Below are 22,044 nucleotides of genomic sequence, written 5' to 3'. Positions count from 1 at the left end.
AAGTTTAATTTATTTTGAAGGGTTTCTTGAAACAAACTTATTCTATTATCAAATCCAAAAAGTTCAACTCACCAAATTTATGAGTTAATTTAAAGATTTCAAGTTTCCTATTTTGTTACTCAAAGATTTCTTGTACAAATATACAGTGAGCGAAATAAGAATAGCACCACTATGTGTTTTGCTTGTTAAAATATGAATGTTTGAAAATCACCAAAATTTTCTTCTATAAATTGTTTTGAATTGTTTAACGGATAAATCAAGCATAAGTTTACTTTTTTTGGACGTTGCAATTGGCGTTGAGGACCAAAACTATGGAAAAAAGGTGCGAAATAAGAATAGAACCACTTGTGTTTTTTCAACAAAAACAAGATTATTTCTAAAAATTGTCTGTGTAAAAGTGAATAATAATGCTTCTACGAATTATTTGAATAGTTTACTGCATTCTAAGGAGTTTTCTAGAATTACAAAGATTTTCGAAGGTTTTAAAATAGTGTTTTAAGAGACGCTCTTCTAGAACTAAGGAATTTGATATTTGAGCTGTAATTCTTTACCAAACTACTTACTTTCTTCATTAAAATGACGTGAAATGATGAATCAAACATTTTCGGTTTATTTTAAATCAGAAAAAAACAGGTTGGTATTCATAAACTTAGATTTTTTTTCAATAAACATCATTTTTTCCAGTTTCAAGTCATAGATGGCAGCACTATATTGCCGTTAATACCAAATTAAGTCTCAATATTGATTTTTCAGGTTTACTTAGGCCCAAATTCATCATTTCGATGTAGTTTTCCAACACAGTTTTGTTGGAGTTCACGCTGCAGAAATCTTTTCCGGATTAGCAAAAACAAACACCAGCACAAGAATATAACACCGCCAAAATTCCTGCACATCTCAACTTCCGATTCAATTTCAAGTCATACCAATAATACTGCTAGTTATCTGGTTCATCAAGCTCCATCGGAAAGTACAAAATTATTCTGATTATCGGTCCAAGAAATTCACTTTTATGGGTTCATGATGAAATTCTAATTTTTCGGTATTGTGATCTTAGATTTTCCAAGGCGGTCACACGATACCAAGTACTTATTTCTTGACCAAAATCATCCAGCACACCTCAATTAATCCCAGATATTCGAAAATGAGCATCAATTCGGTTTAATTGCAAGATAGTGCTGCCATCTACGACTTGAAACTAGAGAAATAGCGTTCGACTATTTAAAAACATTAGTATTATTGAATTTGAAGCCTGTTTTTTTATTCAAATTCAGCATCAAATCTATGTTTCGTCAATTTGCATCAAACTTATGAATGATAATGAAGAAATAAAGCAGTTTGATAAAATATTATAGCTCAAGTATCAAATTCCTAAACGCTAGAGGAGCATCTCTTGAAACCCCCTTTTAAAACCTTTGAAAATCTTCGAAATTCTAGAAAACTCGTTAAAAACACAGTTATCTATTCAGATAATTCGTAGAAGCATTATTATTCACTTTTATACAGTCAATTTTTAGAAATAATCTTGTTTTTGTTGAAAAAACACAAGTGGTTCTATTCTTATTTCGCACCCTTTTTCCATAGTTTTGGTCCTCAACGCCAATTGCAACGTCCAAAAAAAGTAAACTTATGCTTGATTTATCCGTTAAACAATTCAAAACAATTTATAGAAGAAAATTTTGGTGATTTTCAAACATTCATATTTTAACAAGCAAAACACATAGTGGTGCTATTCTTATTTCGCTCACTGTAGCTTACCATTTCAAAGATTTAAGGGTGTATTTTCAAAAGTTTCTAATAAGAAAAGTTTTAAATACGAAAAACTGTAAAGTCAAAGAAATGAAAAATAAATAATCAAATAGATAATTTTTTTTAAATTTGTATTCTTCATTATTTGAGGCAAAATATCATAGAAAAAAGTTGGTAACAAAAAGCTATGATTTAAAAATCAATTTCGTCATTGTTTAGAATTTTATGCATTGGGGTAACATTGATCAGTCTCTATTATGACGGTTTAAACGAGTTTTATTGATCATAAAAGATACTAAACACCTTCATAATATTCACAAATGCTAGATTATCAACTGCTATGACTGTTTGGAACAAACTCAAATGATATAAAATTAGTCATGAAGCTCTACAAATTTAAACACAACACTTTCGGTGGCTCAAAGATACTAAATTTGCAACTGTTGGTCCAGTGAATTCTGAGCTATCCTACAATGCTGAATTTCGGTGTTTCTTGGTTTAGATTTCCTCGCTGTCCAAAAAAAAACAACATCGCGGTCTTCAGTGTGTTAAGGCCGAACAACAATTAATATCGATAGATGGACAATGATGCTGCATAAATCAAGGGGCTAAATTTTTTAACATTACTTATAAAATTTTAACTACAAAAATGATGAAACTGTGCTTCTATTAAATTCCCTAGGCCCTCGAACTATTCCGTTTTTATTTTTTCCTTCAAACTTTACCATTTTATAGGGTTTCTAGCCTTTTGTCCTGGACTGGCTTACTTTTGGAAAATATCCAAATTTTCCAAATATCAAAAATATACCTCAAACTACAACAAAAACTATACATTTACTAAGGAAAAATGTTCAACTCTCACATTAATCCACCTGTTTCATCAGGAAGAGTGTTTGTTTGCGAGCCTTCTATTTTTTTATTTATTTACAATTGGTTTTATTGAGGCATTTTACTTATAAATTTTAATATGCCGGGAGTAAAAGCCTTCTAAAAATAGACGTTTCAAGATTTTGAAATAACATTTTCAATTATATTTGAAAATTTTCGAAAACAAATCGAGTTTCTTTAAATTTGAAACTCAACTTGTAGGTTTTTAAATGTAGAGAAAAGTTTGGAAATATTTTAACTTTAGACTTAGTTATTGACATTATGTGGAAAAATTTCCTACTGATCGAAATTACCCCAGTTTAGGTAATTGAAAATTCCTTGATCCTCATGAAAATTTTATAATAAAATGCATTCAGAACCATAATTCAGTGTCTAAAATCTAATTCATAATATCAAATCAAGTTTTGAAAAACAAAATGTAAACTAAATTTAAAAAAAATCATAGTTACAATCAGAGCCAAAGTAGAAGTTGCACCAAATGTATAATTCAATATAATATCTTTGAAACACAAAAAAAAATTGTTTCAATGAGATGTTTATGAATATTATTTAACAGATAAAAAAAAATTATTAACAAATTGCTATTCTAAATGTGACAAAAGTTTCATTCGATGCCCCCTAAACCAAAGGTGTATAAGTATGTTCAATCTCGTGCATATGGGTCACCTTGAATTCAAATATTTTAGTAACTCTTCCATACCCCTTGACCCTTTCGCTATAAATTCATTGTAAAGTGTTGCCATTGTGTCATAGTTTAAGTAAGAATACGAAGAATTAGAACGCCGAAAAGTGTAATTATAAGTTCAAATAAAATGAATTGCCTCTTCCTGTTTCACTAGTCGACAAGTAAAGTCTTATTTTTACCATTCGAAGTGGTCTGCCCAAACAAAGTGAAAAAAATATCGATTGAAAAAAAATCAGAACACAGATTAAATGTTTAAACCCCAGAATAAGTTATCATTGAAAAAAGGCAGAAAAGGAGTCCAATTGAGTTTAGTACCTAAAACAAAGATCCTGAGTTCTCGAAATTCCGAAGTACCATGAAACTGAACTTCAGTAACTGAACAAACAACACAAGACTTCAAAATTTCAAAGAATTGAATCTTGAAAAAGATAAGATTGAAAAGAGAGAAGTATTCATAATAAGAGAACCACTCAATGATATTAGCAACTCAATTATGAGATCGTTTATATAATCCAAATAGTTTGAAAATGAACGTTTGGAAAATGATATGACCCATTCCAAGCACCCCTCAACTGGAGAACCGATTTTTATTTTTCATTATCCAAATATAAATTACATAGCGTTAGAAAGGTTATTTCTTGAGTGTCATTTTCCATAAAAAGATATTCAGCTACCTTTTTTCAGAATTGAGTATGTTAACGTTGAAATTTAAAAATTTTAGTATGAAATTAAATTGATTTTTGCAAATATTCTTCATTCATAACATAACTTTATCAAAAATCTAGCTATGTCAAAACAAACTACTGCAAAATGATGGTAGAAAAGCCATCTTTTAAGCATGATATAAGATAAATAACAGTTACAGCAAGTTTACGCTCTAGAGTCGTTGATAAAGGTATCTATTTTTAAGCGTTGTGACGTAACGAAAATTCTACTGTTTTTAAATTTATGATTTACTGAAATTTCATATATTGTCGAAAATTGGAGGTCTCTTCAAACTTTTTGAGTGAAATTTAATGCAATTTTTAGATTGAAAATCGGTTTAGCAGGTTGTGAGTTGCACCCGGGTAAAGAATGCGTTGTGACGTCACGAAAATTTATTTACTTTTTTTCAAAAACGTTCAAGACTTTTTACCTTAACACTATGATAGTATTTCTTCAATACAAGTTCCACACAACATTGTGCTTCAATAAACGAATTCTATAATCAAGTTTTCAAAGAAACTATTTTTTTTTGCATTAACTTAGTTGTTTTTAAACATTTCTAATAAAACATATAAAACAGCACTTAAAAACGCGTGATTCAAGAATAAACAAACTATCAAACAAATGAAATCCTCATCGATTTTGTAAAAGAATATTTGTGAATCATAAAGCAGATAGTTATCTGTGATTTGAATAAAAATCTTGTTGAAGATCTAGTACTTCATATATCTATGTTAGAATGAAAAACACCGCTAGAAGCTTCTTTTTCTTTCTGGCATTATTCTCAAACAAAATAAGTTCCATGAAATAAATGTAATTAGATTCAAAAAAATCTGGTAAACTGGTAAACTTAATAGATTAACTTTTTTATTTAAAAAATCAAAAGATTTTCATAGAAAATAAATAATTGAAATAAATTCAATTATTTTTATAGAAAACTGCTTTTATTGAAATTTCCACCTCAAAGAATGTCACTAGAAAATCCAAATCGAACCCCGTGTTCACAGAAAACCTCACAAAAGAGACTTTAAACTGAATTACAAAATTTAATAAATTCAAATATGTACTACCCAAGGTCTCATGCAAAATTTGGGTCAGATTATTCTAAGGAAAGAGGTTGCGCAACACACCTAAAGTTTGTATGGAATTATGTAGATTTGGTTCGGCATGATAAAAAAACCGTTTTTCATCAATAATTTGGGGTATGATGTACAATTTATAACAATGTGCGATATGACCTGTAAAACTTACATACAATATACCAAAAAATTGTTTTGCAAACGTTGTGACGTCACGCTGGAATGGGTCATATGCTGAATTCAGGATATTTACTTCAGTAGTTGATTGAATATTGGATAATCAGTTGAAAATGTTTCAATGCGCATTTAAAAAAAAAATTAAAATTTAACAAGTTATTTTTAGAAAGAAACAACCGATGGATTCTTCAGTATTTTTGAAAGACTTTTTCTTAAACATTACATTAAAATTTGAAAACAATTATAATTTCTCCTGGTATTTCTTTAAAATGAGCTCAATTTTAATTAGAGTAGCATATGGACCAAATCCAAAAAAATAATCGTAAGACTAATAAATTATTTTGAGTATGATAAGTGAAAAATGAATCAGTATTCGGATATTGTTCTGATTAAGGTTGATTTTTAATTATCATTCTTTCCTTGATTTGTTAAAATAAGAAAACAGCGCATTTGAATCAATTTTTCAAGATAACCGGATTTTTTTGTTTATTGAACTTTATGAATTTTGAATATATTTCTCTTTGACTAAGTGTTATTTTTTATTATTATGGATTAAAAGGCATTGAATGGATTAGATCGTAATCGTTTCAACAAAAGATGTGTTGATTAGATTGACAAATTATAGCACCAAAGAATTCTGAATTGATATAAATCAATCAAATCTATTGCATTTAAGTGTTATCTTAAAAACATTGTATTTATGAAAAGTTTTTACTTTCCTATGTTTGTTGCTAATACAGCTTCCATTCAATTAAAACTTTTGATCCAATAATTAAAATGCTCTTACAAATTAAGCACAATTTTGTGTTCGTTTCAATAAGTTAAGGGAATGAGTTACACGATTTTACGTTTTGAAAAAAAGTAACCTTAGCTAGTTTTCAAAATATGTTGAAATTTGCTGACACTGTCTGAAAATAAAAATCTCATCGTTTACAAAGTTTGCCTCAATCGGACAAAATAGGAGTTTCTATAGGAAACTTAGGAATTTGAGGAGCTTAGGAGCGTAGTGCTGCACTTTCCTTCCTACTATCGACTACATGGACTTGGCCGGCGTCGTTATTGGTTCATATTAAAGATTGAGATTCTCAAGATAGTACGGTGAGAATATGTTGCTTGCTCCCAGCACCTTCCATTTGGTTCATTGTGCAATGTTGATTATCTCGAACCAATCACGGAGTGCAACCATTATGCCATTGGCCAAGAGGAATCACAGGTTGACCGTAGTTGATGGCAAGCTCAAACTCAAGCCATCAATCTAATTGATTTTTCTTATTCTATAGTCCAACAAGGACTTGAATGTTTTTATACTTATTTTCTGGACTTTTTTTCTCGAATAAGAACTTGACATATAAATAGAGTTGAGTTTAACAAAAAAGTCTAAACTCAAACTTGATTAAATGTCAAATTCGATATTCCAATGTTGAAGATTAATTTGAGAAATAGTTTTCACACGAAATTACATCCTACAAATTACATTGAAATTCAAACGATTACCTCCAATTTTCCAATGCACTCTCTGGAGCCACTTTCTTTGAGATTTGGAGAACCATATTTTCTCTTATTTTTTTCTATTGGAGTTCTCAAATTATCTTTCAAATCTTATGAAATTCAATCTATGACGTAAGTAAAAAGTTGCTGATTTGTGATCAAATCCGAAATTTAATATAAGAAAGCAGGTAAAGAATTTAAATCCGAATTATATTTATAGCTTTGAGCAGTAAATTCAGGAGTCTTGTTCAGATTTATTAAGCGAAATTTATTAAAAATGGAAATTTAACTACATTCAACCTTTTTAAGGCAAAAATATATAAGTGATGATAAATTTTTACCGAGCGATTTTGGACTTGGAAAGAAGACACATGAGAATAAACGTTCAAATAAAGAATTATATATATTTTTTTAAATAGTATTTATAACTGAATCATCAGTAATAAATACTGTTTTAAATTGCAACAAATGTAAACTTTTCTCTCAATTCGATAATCTTTCGATCGATCAAGATTGAAATGAATTTCAATTGTCTAAAATCTATATTCAAAAGAAGATTAATCGAAAAATACAACTCACATAACTTTAAATACCATTTGAGTTCAATTTCCAAATCGAGCTGGCTGACAAAAGTCATCGATTCCAGACAGCAAAAGTGATCGTTGCCCCGGATTTATGTTATAGCTCTGCCAGCGAGACCAACCGGACTTGGTATATATTCGACTTCGCTCGACCTCTCGATTATTGGACCCAAAATCGGACACATACCCGCATAAATCCTTAATAGTTTCAAGTTTTACCAGTACCCACTAGTCACACTACTTGTCAGACAGTCTTTGATTCTGGGTCGGGGTTGCTGAAACATATGTAACTTGATTTGGGCGATGATTAAGTTGTCGCTTGTCCAGTCCTTCTTCTATTTTTGAAGGAAGGATAGCATTTGGGAGAAATAAAAGTGCCAGTGTCTAATAACATTTCCAGATACAGAAAACTTTACAAAGTGCCAAGAGCGCAATTGAACATGGAATGGGAGGAACAATTTCATGCATGTCTCGGGTTAGATGCTTCGAAAATTTTGGAAGCTGGATGAGGACAACTATTGAAGTTCGTTTCAAGAAAGTTAAAATTGCAGATTTCCGAAACAACAATAAGAAATAACATTTAGAAGCCGAAACCAGAAAAAATAAATAAAATTTTAGACCTAAATTGAACTTCTGATATCAAGATGAAAATTTTAGATTGTTGTTCAGATTAAAAATCAAAAGTTTCGAAAAATCTATTATCAACTAATTTTTTTAGAAATATTTCAAAAAATTTCTTCAAAACAATTGAAGCAGGACCAATTTAAGGAATCTCACACAAGATGCTCACGAAAAACTTAACCGAAAAAAGGGATAACATTTTGCAAAACTGTCACGTGCTCACCAAAAGAAGTAGGTAGAACCGTTTGAGAAAATGCGGTCAATTGCTTGGGGTTTTTCTTACCATACCCTTACTTTCTCGAGTGTTTGCAGAAGGTTTCTTCCAATCTGTTTTCCAGTAAAACGATTACAAACATGACAACTACTTACTTGCTACGAAGCAGGGTTTGTGATGGCTGATCCAGATCGCTGTCCGAATGAAGTAACAAGAGGATGAATGAATATTTCTCGAAGAGGGAAGGATGTAAATAGAGAAACTGGTCGGTAACATAAATCCTGATCCATTGTAAACTATCCGGATCGAGGATAGTTGCAAATGTCGGTCATCATCCTTGGGGCTAGATTGATGGGAAAGAGTACGATTTAATTTTCCCTCAGCAAACACGTCCCTCGATGAGTGATAAAGTGCATTCGAGAAATGATTGATAAATTGACGTCGAAAAACGGGGTCAACAATATTTCAATCAGAATGAGACGACCATTTGAAAAACCAGGTGATGCCATCGATGAATTGTTCATTTTTATATTTGATGGGCTTTTTAAAATTAATTTTGAATTTTTCTTTCACTTGTTTTAACCTTTTATCGATGCTTTGAAGCATACTTTGAAATTGGAAAGATGAAATTTGCTTAAATCATTCATCTACATACATAGGGAGCATCAAAAAGTTTCCAGGCGTCTAGCTCAAGACATGCATAAAGTTGTCCCCCAACTTTCAATTGCGCTCTTGGCACCGTGTAAAGTTTTCTGTTTCTGAAACTGTTTCCAGCGGCATGGCACTTGCATTTCTGCCAAATTCGTCTCTCCATCGGAAATTGAAAGGGGACAGACTAGTGACAACTTAATCATCGTCGGAATCAAGTTACATATGTTTCAGAGAACCCGAACCCAGAATCGAACTCTCACTAGAGTAACTTGTGTTATCTACTAGTACTGGCAAAACCAGTAGTAGAAACGGAATTATGTGGGTTTGTGTCCGATTTTGGGTCGAAGTTGAATGGCCAAGTTCGGTTGCTTTCAGGAGCCATAACATAAATCCGGGGGCAAACGATTACTACACTTTTGTCTGGACTTTCGGCAGCCAGTCGGATTTGAAAATTGAAATCGTACCAATTGATTTCGAAGTTTATTTCTGCGAAGTTTATGTGGAGTTTAATTTCTGACTGTTAGTTCGTTTCGTTGACTTGATCTTATCACAGCGATTAGAACTCTAAAATAACTGTTGATATCATAACATTTGTTAATCCGCTTAAATTTTGATGCATCGATCGAATTAAAGCACATTGAGTCCTCATCAACTCTGTTCCAGAGACTTTTGATTGGTGGATCACGTATAGCAGAATTGAGCAACGAGCGGCTCGCGTGCCATATGGCCCTCGAGACTTGTTTATGCGGCCCGCGAAATTTTCCTCATCTTCAATTTTTATCACTTTTTATTTTTTTTCTACGATAGATTGTCAATTGAACTCTTTTTAAGTCACAGATCCAGTTTGTTGTTGTAGACCCAGTTGTTTGTAGGCAAAAAGTAATATCGGATGTTTTTTTCAGTTCAGATTACATTTTCTTCCTAATTACCGTAATCCGGGGTAATATTGATCACATTTTTCAATATTTTTCGATTATTTTTCTGCAAAGGGAAATGTGGCTTGTTTAATATTTTTAAAACCAGTACTGGACTCCTATGAACGTAAAACATGGTTGCAGAAATTTATTAGACTACTTTAAATTTGATTTAAAAATCGATTTCGACTCTGTTTTGAATTTGATGCTTTGGGTTAAAATTGATCAGTCTCTATTTTGACGCTTTTAACGAGTTTTTATGATTATAAAGGATAAAATACACCTTCATAATATTTACGAATACTAGTTTATCAATTTCACCTTGCTTTTTAACGTTTTCTTTTAAAAACATTTATAATCGAAAAAAGTACTAATATGATGCATACACTGAGGGGCAAACACAAAAATAATAGCTAAATAGTTCAAACTACAAAATAAAAATAAAATTTTACCTTCACACATTCTTCTAGGCCCTCATTCTACATTCATTTTTTCCTAAAAGTTAACCATTTGATAGGTTTCCTATCAATTTGTCCAATACAGGCTTAGTCTTGGAATATATCCTTATTTTTTAAATATCAAAAATTTATAACTAAATGACTATGAAAAATGCACTATAACTAAACATATGCAAAGAAAAAATGTTGTTCTTTCACATTCAACAACCCGTTTGCTTCTAAATGCTTTTTGGTTTCATCAGGAAAGCAGTTTGTTTGCGAGCCTTGGAAAAAAAGATATTTTAAGATTTTGAAATTACATTTTTACCAACACAAATAAAATTAAAATACAAACCAAATATTGCCTATTTGATACTCAATCAATAGGCTTTCAAACGTTTAAAACAGTTTTCAAAAATTCAAACTATAGACTGAACTATTGATGATCATGTGCAAAAATTTATTGTTGGTCAAAATTTTCCCGGTGATCAATGTTACCCCTTTTTACGGTACTCTATTGTAATAAGAATCTTAAACTGTACTGACTTGAACATTTTTATTGAAGACTTTGAACTAATTTTAAGGTTTTGCAAATTTCAGTAGAGAAAATCCACCATTTTTTCGAACTTCGATGATCTCTTTTATATCATGGTCTCTTTTATACCTTTTTAACCTATTTTGAAGAGTAAGAATTCATCTAGAATAACAAGTTTTAAAACTGGAAAATTTCTAGCAAATTCTTCGAATTATCAACGAAAAAGACAAATTTCCCAATAAATTACCAAATTTTTCGTGATTGTGACGACACAGTCTGTACTAATACTTGAGCAGGGCTGCCTTGGCACTACCTTCTTTAAATATTCCTTGAGTGTACAGCAGAAACTGAGTTTCTTTATAAAAATTTCGCATCATGGATCCGTCTGTGGGCTCTTCGTGTACATTTGAGGAAAAAAAAGGTTCACATATCCAAGGATGTTTAGAGATCAAAAACCTTACGACCCGCGCGCGGGGCAAATAAATTTTGTTTATCAAAGACTCCCGAATTTTTGCAAACGTTTTTTTCTTTCCATGTACGTAAAGAGCCCACAGACGGATCCATGATGTGAAATTTTCATAAAGAAACTAGCTGACCCGGTGTGCTTTGCTACACCTTCCAAAAATAAATAAAATTTGTTAAGGTAACTAAAGTTTAGATTTTTTTCTTAAGCAGAATATCAAACCAAATTTCAACATAATTTAGAAGCAAACGCTTTAAAAAGAGAGCTGCACCTGAAGTTTCGAATTTCAGTACAACGATGATTTAATAGTATTTTCTTAAAATTGATCTCTAGACTTTTTTTAAAAATCTGAAAATTTAACTCCTTTTTTATAATCTTCAAAGAGTTTTTAATGATGTCAAAATGTATGTTTTAATGATATGGACTACCAGTCTTTTCCCTCTTGCATTGCCAGAAGTGCTCAGGAACTACTATTGAATCTTTTTTTTGTATCTAAATGACGTAATATTTCGTATTATTTGTCTGATAAGTATTCAAATTATGCCAAATATAGGTAATATGAATAGGACTTTTTTTCCGACTCCACCCAGTTATAAGGGAGGATCTCAAATTATTCTAACGCAAACTTGTATGGAAGCCCCGATTGGTTTGATAAGTTTTCAAGCGACTTTTTATACTGCAAATTACTATATTATTAATTGTTAGAGCAAAAAGTGCAAATAAAATTCATATGGATAAGTTAGACCCTGGAGCTGGATCGAGAAAATGTAAACTTTTTAAAGGAGTAAAAAAAATATGTTTAAATTATGTAGTAGACTGAATCACAGCAATTTTCTATTGTTTGTGCTGAGGGTCCTTTTCAAGATTTTCGAAGATTCAAACTTACTGACCTTATGTGTTAATACAATCGATTGAAAAGCAGATTTTCCAAAATTTAGAGTAGAAAAAAAATCTGTTCCTGCTTCGACGGTGGCATGAATATTTTCAAAAAATCACATTTTAACACCACACAAATCCTTAAAATGAGGGTTTTTTCGCCGAGAAGGGTAACAGTTATCAAAGTTTCTTTTCCTTCTGTTTTCAAAATTTCAATCTTAATTTCAATTCAGATACATCAGGGTAAGTGCAAACGAATTTTATTATAGTTGAACTTTCATAAATCAAAGAAAAATATGTTTATTTTTAAAACAAATCAGTTTTCGTTTGTTGCATAAGTAATCTGTTCTCAACAAACTCTAGTTGATAGTAAAATATTCAAAAATGTTGACAAAAAGATATTCCCAACTTAATATTTGTCTCTTTTATTGGAGCAAGTGAAAACACAATTCTTTTTCTGAACTTATTCATTGATGTGTTAGGCTATGAATTAAATTTAATACGTGTTCCTGTTCGTTTTATCATATTTAATTGATATATTTGCAGTTTCCTTGCGGTATAAGTAAATGTGTAATACTCCTTTTTTACTGAATGCTGTTTTAATCAAAAGACGTTCAAACGACATTTAATAATTTTGAACATTCAGTTCAGATTCAACCTTTCTGACCTTTCTCACATTATGTTCAATCATTTTGGAGAGGAAAATCTTCAAAGGTGGACGATTAATGGTTAAAAGGCACGTTCGAACTTGTTTCACCGTGTGAAATGACACAAGTTGACATATCAATCACAATAAATATTTTTTTGTTTAATTTGAATTGTGTGGAAACCAACAGTACGGTGTTTTACGGTGAATGATTTAAAAAAAATTTGAGTTCATTTAGTCAAATTATTTAATTGGGCCCAGCTTTTAATAGATCCAGAAATGCTTTAAACATTTTTTGAAAATTTAGAACGTTGTGTACTTTTTTAACTGAAAATTCTTCCGGAAAAAGCAAATCCTCCTTTTAGTAATGAAAAAATGGCTTATTTTATTTATAACTTTCACTTATGCTTGCAAAAATAAATCAAAAAGTTCTCTGCATTCGGCCTTTGAATACATCAATCCTAAATTTCGAAGGACAGGCTCTTGTACAGTTTAGTGTCTGTTCAATTTCATCTGATTTTCGTGATATTCTAAAAATTAAAAAGGTGTTTGATACACCTTCGGTTAAGTACATGTTTAAAAAATGTTTTCGATCTATTTCTGTTGAAATCATCATATTCTTTTTTTTGATATGAATCTAAACTAAGCTTATAGACATATTGGATTATAAAACTGTAAGTAAATCTTCTCACTTTCTTTTTTTTTTAAACATCCGCTAAGAGTCATACCATTAATTCATATGCATCAGTATTAAATTCATATTTTTTAGACAACATTTGCTGCTCTAAAATTAACACGATTATAGGATTTTCATTCTTTCGGATGATTTATCCCTACAGTTAACCATGGAGACGAGAAACAAACCGCCCAAAGGAAAGAAAACCTCGAAAAAATGAAGCCATGACTATAATTTTTTCAAATAACTACAAAATTAATTAATACGGACAATTGATGCGACTTTGTGCTTTTTTTTATTCGATATAAACCGATTCGCATGCCTACAGAATATTCTAAAAATAATTTTATTTGAATCGTTTGGGTCATTTTGGAGGAGTAGTGGTACAAACACCTTTACAAGAGAATTTTATATACAGGGTCCGGCAATTAAAGTGCTACATTGAAATATACATATAAACTGATCAAAACAACAACTTTTTATTTTAAATTCATTCAATTTCTCATGAAAACAAATTACTTTTTTAAAATTCACTGGTAATTTCTGACTTGTTCGCCCTTGAGTTTATCCACTCGCCGCAGTTTCGAAGTGCAATCAGGAATATTAAATGAAAATGAATGATTTTCGGAACACTGCTTGAAACGGAGATTGCAGGTTCAAGTCCTGCCGGTGAGCCATTGTATCTTTTTCGAAAAATTCATGATATTTACGGCTTATGTTCTTTCGTTCTTTGACACCTCATGTTTCTCTAATTCTTTCCATCAACTTCGAAAATGTGTTCTTGTGGTATTTTATCCCAGGCTGCCACGAGATGTCGCTTCAGGACCTCCACATCTTCATGTTTCTTAGAACAGACTTCGGCCTCCAACATACTCCAAACAGCGAAGTCCATAGGGTTCAGGTCTGGCGAACTCGCCGGCCACTCGGAGTTCGAAACAAACCTTGAAAAATGTTGCGCAATCCTAAGTTGGGGTTTCTTCGCTTTGTGAGCCGGCGCCGAGTCCTGTTGGAAAACCCAATCCCTGAAACCAATATGTCGACGTGCCCACGGTTCGACGACATTCTGTAGAACTAGTTCCCGATTTGTATTTTGGTTGATCTTCGCTCCTTCAGGGACAAAAACCAGTGGAATCCGGCCATCACGGGTGATTCCGGCCCAAACCATCACCGATGCTGGTTTCTGTCGCCGGGTGGCCGTCAGCAAGTCGGCATGGCTTCGTGATCTGTCTGGCAACCAAACTCTATCGATCTGTTTATTCACGAGCTGCTGTACGGTGAATAGTTTCTCGTCGGTAAACACGATATTCTCCAACATTCCTTCCGCGGCCCTCTTCAGCAGCGCCTTCGCTCTTTCTACCCGTTCTTGTTTCTGCTTCACCGTAAGGTCTTGAACCTTTTGGATCTTGTAGGGTTGGTCTGAAGTTTATCTTTTAGGATCCGATGGAGACTTCGAACCGATATGTTGAGATCCTCTGCCAATTTAGTGGCACTACGACGAGGATCTCTCATAAGGCGCTTCTTGACGATCTTCGCCATGGCAGGTGTCACCACAGTCGGTCGGCGTTCCCCACCATACCGTTTTTTGGCACTTCCGGTCTCCAGGGATCTTTTAACTGTACGGTATACAAAACTTCTGCACACGCTTATATCGGACAACTCACGAACTATGTCCTTCTGCGGTTTGCCAGCTAGGAACAAGGCAACCACAGCGCTACGTTTCTGTTCGAGATCCATTTTTCCAGAGAACACCTGATTACAAAAGTAACACTTCCTACATCCTACAATGATAGCTAAGACTTCATGTAAACAAAGCGACGAGGTGTCGTTCAATACTGTTTCGTGTGCAACGAAATAATTACTGTTGAAGTAATGTAGCAGTTCAATTGCCGGACCCTGTAATAGATATCAAAATAAGTATATGTATCGAGAAAATCTGTTAAAAGTTTTCACAATTTTTCTCTAATTTCGAATTTTTAAAACTCTAATTTCAAATGAAATTTGAAGGGAAGAAGAGGGACAGTGTGCGAACGAGGGTTAGAGATTGAACCCCCCTTACCTCTATGATTTTTTTTTCAAGTAAAATTTTAAGTTCAAGAAATGAATTTGCCGTAAGGTTGCCAGAATTTTTCAGTACATATCCAGGACGGACAAATCCTGGGTATTTTATCAAAAAGCAGGGAAAATTCGAGCATTTGATTTTAACATTGTCGACAAAAATCCGCGCAATATTCGGGCAAATTTGGCTTAAACCTAAAAATTGCTGATCAAACATCAAAAAAATAAACTTGGAAAAAATATTTGCATCAATATTTATCAACAGATTTTAAATCGTATTCTGGGCTTCCAAAATCTTTTTATGATTATTTGTATGAAACTTGCTTACAACATTTCGTTTTAGAGCATACATTTAAAAAACTGTTACAACACAACTTGTTTTTTTTTTTTTTTTTGTTTGATATGACCGGACTTTTTCTAAATTTCATTTTAAATATCCGTACAAACCCGGTTAAAACCGGGCAATCAGGCAACCTTCATTTTTCGTAGTAACGTAAATAACTTGATTCCAAAAGGTGTTTTGAAAATAAAGTTAGCAAACATGTTAGAAAATCGGCTCGGTTTTTTAGTCTTAAGTATATGATACTAGGAATGAGACATTTCATTCTACGGCACTATATGACGTTCACGAATTAAAACTAAACTTTAATTTTTAATTCTTACTAGCTGACCCGGTAAACTTCGTTTTACCTTCTTAAGTATAAATCGTAATAAATGTTTAATTTCATCTACACGTCCTTAACTGCATCGTGCTCGCGAATAGATTCTTATGGAAATCGTAACAAATAAAGTTTAATTTGTATTTGGACCACCTTCCATAAAAAGTGAGATTTTTGAAAGTATTATACAAACCATCTCTGACCCAAAAAACCCGTCATACGTGTTACAAAGAAAATGCCTCCATTTTTATATATAATTCTTATTTACAATTAATTAAACCCTTTGTGTTGAAACTCAAACTTTGACATACACAAATCCTACCTCGTTTTTAATATTGTTTTTTTTTTATTTTTTTAAGAAGTGTATCTTAAAAACTTCATCCATTACTTTGATGATTAATCACTTAAAAAAAACTTGAAATTTTCTTCAGGTACCTTATTTCAGCCTATATTTTTTTTTTTAAATCTAAATGCTCACCTTCACATTAAAAGGTTTTGATAAATAACACAAGGCCAAAGAATTAACATTTTTTAGCTGAAAGAACTTAAGAGCTTTTTTTTTATTTATGTTGGTGATCTGATTCTTTCAAAAAGATTAAAATTTATTTTAGAAAATTCTGCACCTTCTGGAAAAACTTTTTAACATTAAAATAAAAATTTGAATTAAGGGTTCCTATCAACTTTCTTTTCCCAAGAACACAAGGAATTTTGACGTCTGCGACAAAAAGACAACTTGAAGTTTTCTAATTGTTTACTGTTCCCAATTCTGTAAAATGATAGACTTTTACCGAATGTTTAATTTTGAACGAAACTTTGATTCGGATTTATTTTGATTCGTATCAGTAAAATAAATTATTTGTGTGATGATTATGAGTTTGAATATTTAGCCGTCATAGTGCATTTTCATTGTTTCAACCGGGAAGGCCACAATCTTTGTTAAAAAATGCCATATTTTTTGATCATTTTGTTCTTTCAGGTCAAATTTCAGACACCAACAAAATTATAATAATTTTTATTCTTGATAAAAAGATAGTAAACATGTATTTTTTTTTCCTTTATTTACAAAACTATGTACATATATTAAAGGCTCTTGATTCAGGCTCATTCCGAGCCGAAGACTTTTTACAAACTAGTTTTTAGTATTTCTACAAAATATAACCGATTAACAGGATATTCCACGGTATTCCTTTAGTTCCGGGTATTCCGTCTTCATGTACATTCCGTGCGTTTTTCGTCAGTTTCCAGGTATTCGTTGAATGCTCTTGATTTATTTCATAATTTCAAGCCAGCACTCTTTAGAAATTCAAATTTCAACTTCATTGTTTGCATATCCCTTTGCCCCAGAATATCTCTAATTGATGTATTAGAAGATTTAGATATTCTATTCAGAGAATCTATTAGTTCTCCTCTATAGCGTTCATATTATGGACAGTGCCACACAACATGATCTAAATCATAGTAAACATGTAGACGATGGTATAACTTATGGAAATCGATTAGGTAGTTTTGAAGATACAGCCAAGATAGTAATCCGGGTCTCTAAGACCCTAACCGGCTAATTGTCCTTTTTTGACCGTAAAGGAAGGTTAAAGCCAAACTTTAAACATCCAGATTCTTTCATAAACAAACATAATAGGATATCGTTTTTCAAATTATCCTTCTCTAAGCAAAAGCTGGTTTCCATCACAGGAATTGAATCGAATTTTCCACCCACCCAGTAAGGCTTTCCGGTACCACAAGAATGGCTGCATAAAACGATGATGTATCACATGCATGCATACGGGTTAAGTTCACTTCATCTTCGCGTAACTAACCATAAATTAACTACACTTTCCGTCATCCGCAAAGCTATTCCAGGAGGAAATTGAATAACTCCTTGGCAGGATGCTCAGAGGTTCTCAAGATGATTAGAGACAGCTAGTCAAACTAGTTGTTGGATCAAAGCCAATGTGGGTAGAGTGTTCAAATTAAGTATGTATACTCTTTGAGGGACACTTTTGAGACTTGAAAAACTCCGGGACGACAACCACTTTTAAGTTCCGACTATGACGACGACGACGATGATGATGGTGTAGTTAATTTTCAATGGATTGAATCACGTTGATCGAGGAATTCAATTTCATCCACAAACATAGTTACAGGTGCGGGAAACATGTCGGGAAAATTCCAGCATCCTCCCACATAGGTACAAACATAGGAGTGATTATGCTGGCAGCAGGATTAAATCTCTGGCAAAAGAGATCTAAACTTGGATGAAGCCATCTCATCGGATTAGTTGCATCTCCGACTAAATTAAAGGAAAGCTTTGCAGCTAATTTGAAACGGAAAGTTTATTTTCTCAATGAAATTGTCTGTTAATGGAGCATTGATGAGTAAAAATTTGTCATTTGAGTTGTGCGTTTTCATGTGCAATTTGAGTAACATTGAATACTTTATTGTAAATTATACGTAAACATGGTGGAAATATTCTAAACTATACTTTTTTATACTAATGCGTTAACATTAAGTTGATAAATCTAATTTTATTAAATTTTGAAATATTTAAAAAAAATTGTAAATTTTGTAAATTTTGTAAATTTTGTAAATTTTGTAAATTTTGCAAATTTTGTAAATTTTGTAAATTTTGTAAATTTTGTAAATTTTGTAAATTTTGTAAATTTTGTAAATTTTGTAAATTTTGTAAATTTTGTAAATTTTGTAAATTTTGTAAATTTTGTAAATTTTGTAAATTTTGTAAATTTTGTAAATTTTGTAAATTTTGTAAATTTTGTAAATTTTGTAAATTTTGTAAATTTTGTAAATTTTGTAAATTTTGTAAATTTTGTAAATTTTGTAAATTTTGTAAATTTTGTAAATTTTGTAAATTTTGTAAATTTTGTAAATTTTGTAAATTTTGTAAATTTTGTAAATTTTGTTAATTTTGTAAATTTTGTAAATTTTGTAAATTTTGTAAATTTTGTAAATTTTGTAAATTTTGTAAATTTTGTAAATTTTGTAAATTTTGTAAATTTTGTAAATTTTGTAAATTTTATAAATTTTGTAAATTTTGTAAATTTTGTAAATTTTGTAAATTTTGTAAATTTTGTAAATTTTGTAAATTTTGTAAATTTTGTAAATTTTGTAAATTTTGTAAATTTTGTAAATTTTGTAAATTTTGTAAATTTTGTAAATTTTGTAAATTTTGTAAATTTTGTAAATTTTGTAAATTTTGTAAATTTTGTAAATTTTGTAAATTTTGTAAATTTTGTAAATTTTGTAAATTTTGTAAATTTTGTAAATTTTGTAAATTTTGTAAATTTTGTAAATTTTGTAAATTTTGTAAATTTTGTAAATTTTGTAAATTTTGTAAATTTTGTAAATTTTGTAAATTTTGTAAATTTTGTAAATTTTGTAAATTTTGTAAATTTTGTAAATTTTGTAAATTTTGTAAATTTTGTAAATTTTGTAAATTTTGTAAATTTTGTAAATTTTGTAAATTTTGTAAATTTTGTAAATTTTGTAAATTTTGTAAATTTTGTAAATTTTGTAAATTTTGTAAATTTTGTAAATTTTGTAAATTTTGTAAATTTTGTAAATTTTGTAAATTTTGTAAATTTTGTAAATTTTGTAAATTTTGTAAATTTTGTAAATTTTGTAAATATTGTCAATTTTGTCAATTTTGTCAATTTTGTCAATTTTGTCAATTTTGTCAATTTTGTCAATTTTGTCAATTTTGTCAATATTGTCAATTTTGTCAATTTTGTCAATTTTGTCAATTTTGTCAATTTTGTCAATTTTGTCAATTTTGTCAATTTTGTCAATTTTGTCAATTTTGTCAATTTTGTCAATTTTGTCAATTTTGTCAATTTTGTCAATTTTGTCAATTTTGTCAATTTTGTCAATTTTGTCAATTTTGTCAATTTTGTCAATTTTGTCAATTTTGTCAATTTTGTCAATTTTGTCAATTTTGTCAATTTTGTCAATTTTGTCAATTTTGTCAATTTTGTCAATTTTGTCAATTTTGTCAATTTTGTCAATTTTGTCAATTTTGTCAATTTTGTCAATTTTGTCAATTTTGTCAATTTTGTCAATTTTGTCAATTTTGTCAATTTTGTCAATTTTGTCAATTTTGTCAATTTTGTCAATTTTGTCAATTTTGTCAATTTTGTCAATTTTGTCAATTTTGTCAATTTTGTCAATTTTGTCAATTTTGTCAATTTTGTCAATTTTGTCAATTTTGTCAATTTTGTCAATTTTGTCAATTTTGTCAATTTTGTCAATTTTGTCAATTTTGTCAATTTTGTCAATTTTGTCAATTTTGTCAATTTTGTCAATTTTGTCAATTTTGTCAATTTTGTCAATTTTGTCAATTTTGTCAATTTTGTCAATTTTGTCAATTTTGTCAATTTTGTCAATTTGGTCAATTTTGTCAATTTTGTCAATTTTGTCCATTTTGTCAATTTTGTCAATTTTGTCAATTTTGTCAATTTGGTCATTTTTGTCAATTTTGTCAATTTTGTCAATTTTGTCAATTTTGTCAATTTTGTCAATTTTGTCAATTTTGTCAATTTTGTCAATTTTGTCAATTTTGTCAATTTTGTCAATTTTGTCAATTTTGTCAATTTTGTCAATTTTGTCAATTTTGTCAATTTTGTCAATTTTGTCAATTTTGTCAATTTTGTCAATTTTGTCAATTTTGTCAATTTTGTCAATTTTGTCAATTTTGTCAATTTTGTCAATTTTGTCAATTTTGTCAATTTTGTCAATTTTGTCAATTTTGTCAATTTTGTCAATTTTGTCAATTTTGTCAATTTTGTCAATTTTGTCAATTTTGTCAATTTTGTCAATTTTGTCAATTTTGTCAATTTTGTCAATTTTGTCAATTTTGTCAATTTTGTCAATTTTGTCAATTTTGTCAATTTTGTCAATTTTGTCAATTTTGTCAATTTTGTCAATTTTGTCAATTTTGTCAATTTTGTCAATTTTGTCAATTTTGTCAATTTTGTCAATTTTGTCAATTTTGTCAATTTTGTCAATTTTGTCAATTTTGTCAATTTTGTCAATTTTGTCAATTTTGTCAATTTTGTCAATTTTGTCAATTTTGTCAATTTTGTCAATTTTGTCAATTTTGTCAATTTTGTCAATTTTGTCAATTTTGTCAATTTTGTCAATTTTGTCAATTTTGTCAATTTTGTCAATTTTGTCAATTTTGTCAATTTTGTCATTTTTGTCAATTTTGTCAATTTTGTCAATTTTGTCAATTTTCTCAATTTTGTCAATTTTGTCAATTTTGTCAATTTTGTAAATTTTGTAAATTTTGTAAATTTTGTAAATTTTGTCAATTTTGTCAATTTTGTCAATTCTGTCAATTTTGTCAATTTTGTCAATTTTGTCAATTTTGTCAATTTTGTCAATTTTGTCAATTTTGTCAATTTTGTCAATTTTGTCAATTTTGTCAATTTTGTCAATTTTGTCAATTTTGTCAATTTTTTCAATTTTTTCAATTTTGTCAATTTTGTCAATTTTGTCAATTTTGTCAATTTTGTCAATTTTGTCAATTTTGTCAATTTTGTCAATTTTGTCAATTTTGTCAATTTTGTCAATTTTGTCAATTTTGTCAATTTTGTCAATTTTGTCAATTTTGTCAATTTTGTCAATTTTGTCAATTTTGTCAATTTTGTCAATTTTGTCAATTTTGTCAATTTTGTCAATTTTGTCAATTTTGTCAATTTTGTCAATTTTGTCAATTTTGTCAATTTTGTCAATTTTGTCAATTTTGTCAATTTTGTCAATTTTGTCAATTTTGTCAATTTTGTCAATTTTGTCAATTTTGTCAATTTTGTCAATTTTGTCAATTTTGTCAATTTTGTCAATTTTGTCAATTTTGTCAATTTTGTCAATTTTGTCAATTTTGTCAATTTTGTCAATTTTGTCAATTTTGTCAATTTTGTTAATTTTGTCAATTTTGT

The 22,044-nt window shown here is 30.1% G+C and overlaps 1 protein-coding gene across 1 annotated transcript in view; it reads left to right on the top strand.

The window, feature by feature from the left end:
- LOC129743155 (orexin receptor type 2-like) overlaps positions 1-22,044 on the top strand; it is a 240,681-nt gene that overhangs the window by 37,520 nt on the left and 181,117 nt on the right. The gene's annotated exons all lie outside the window — the stretch shown is intronic.

Source organism: Uranotaenia lowii, chromosome 2 (assembly GCF_029784155.1).
Source record: "Uranotaenia lowii strain MFRU-FL chromosome 2, ASM2978415v1, whole genome shotgun sequence".
Lineage (NCBI taxonomy): Eukaryota > Metazoa > Arthropoda > Insecta > Diptera > Culicidae > Uranotaenia > Uranotaenia lowii.
Note: the sequence above shows the minus strand (reverse complement) of the source record. Positions and strands in the feature narration are given on the sequence as shown.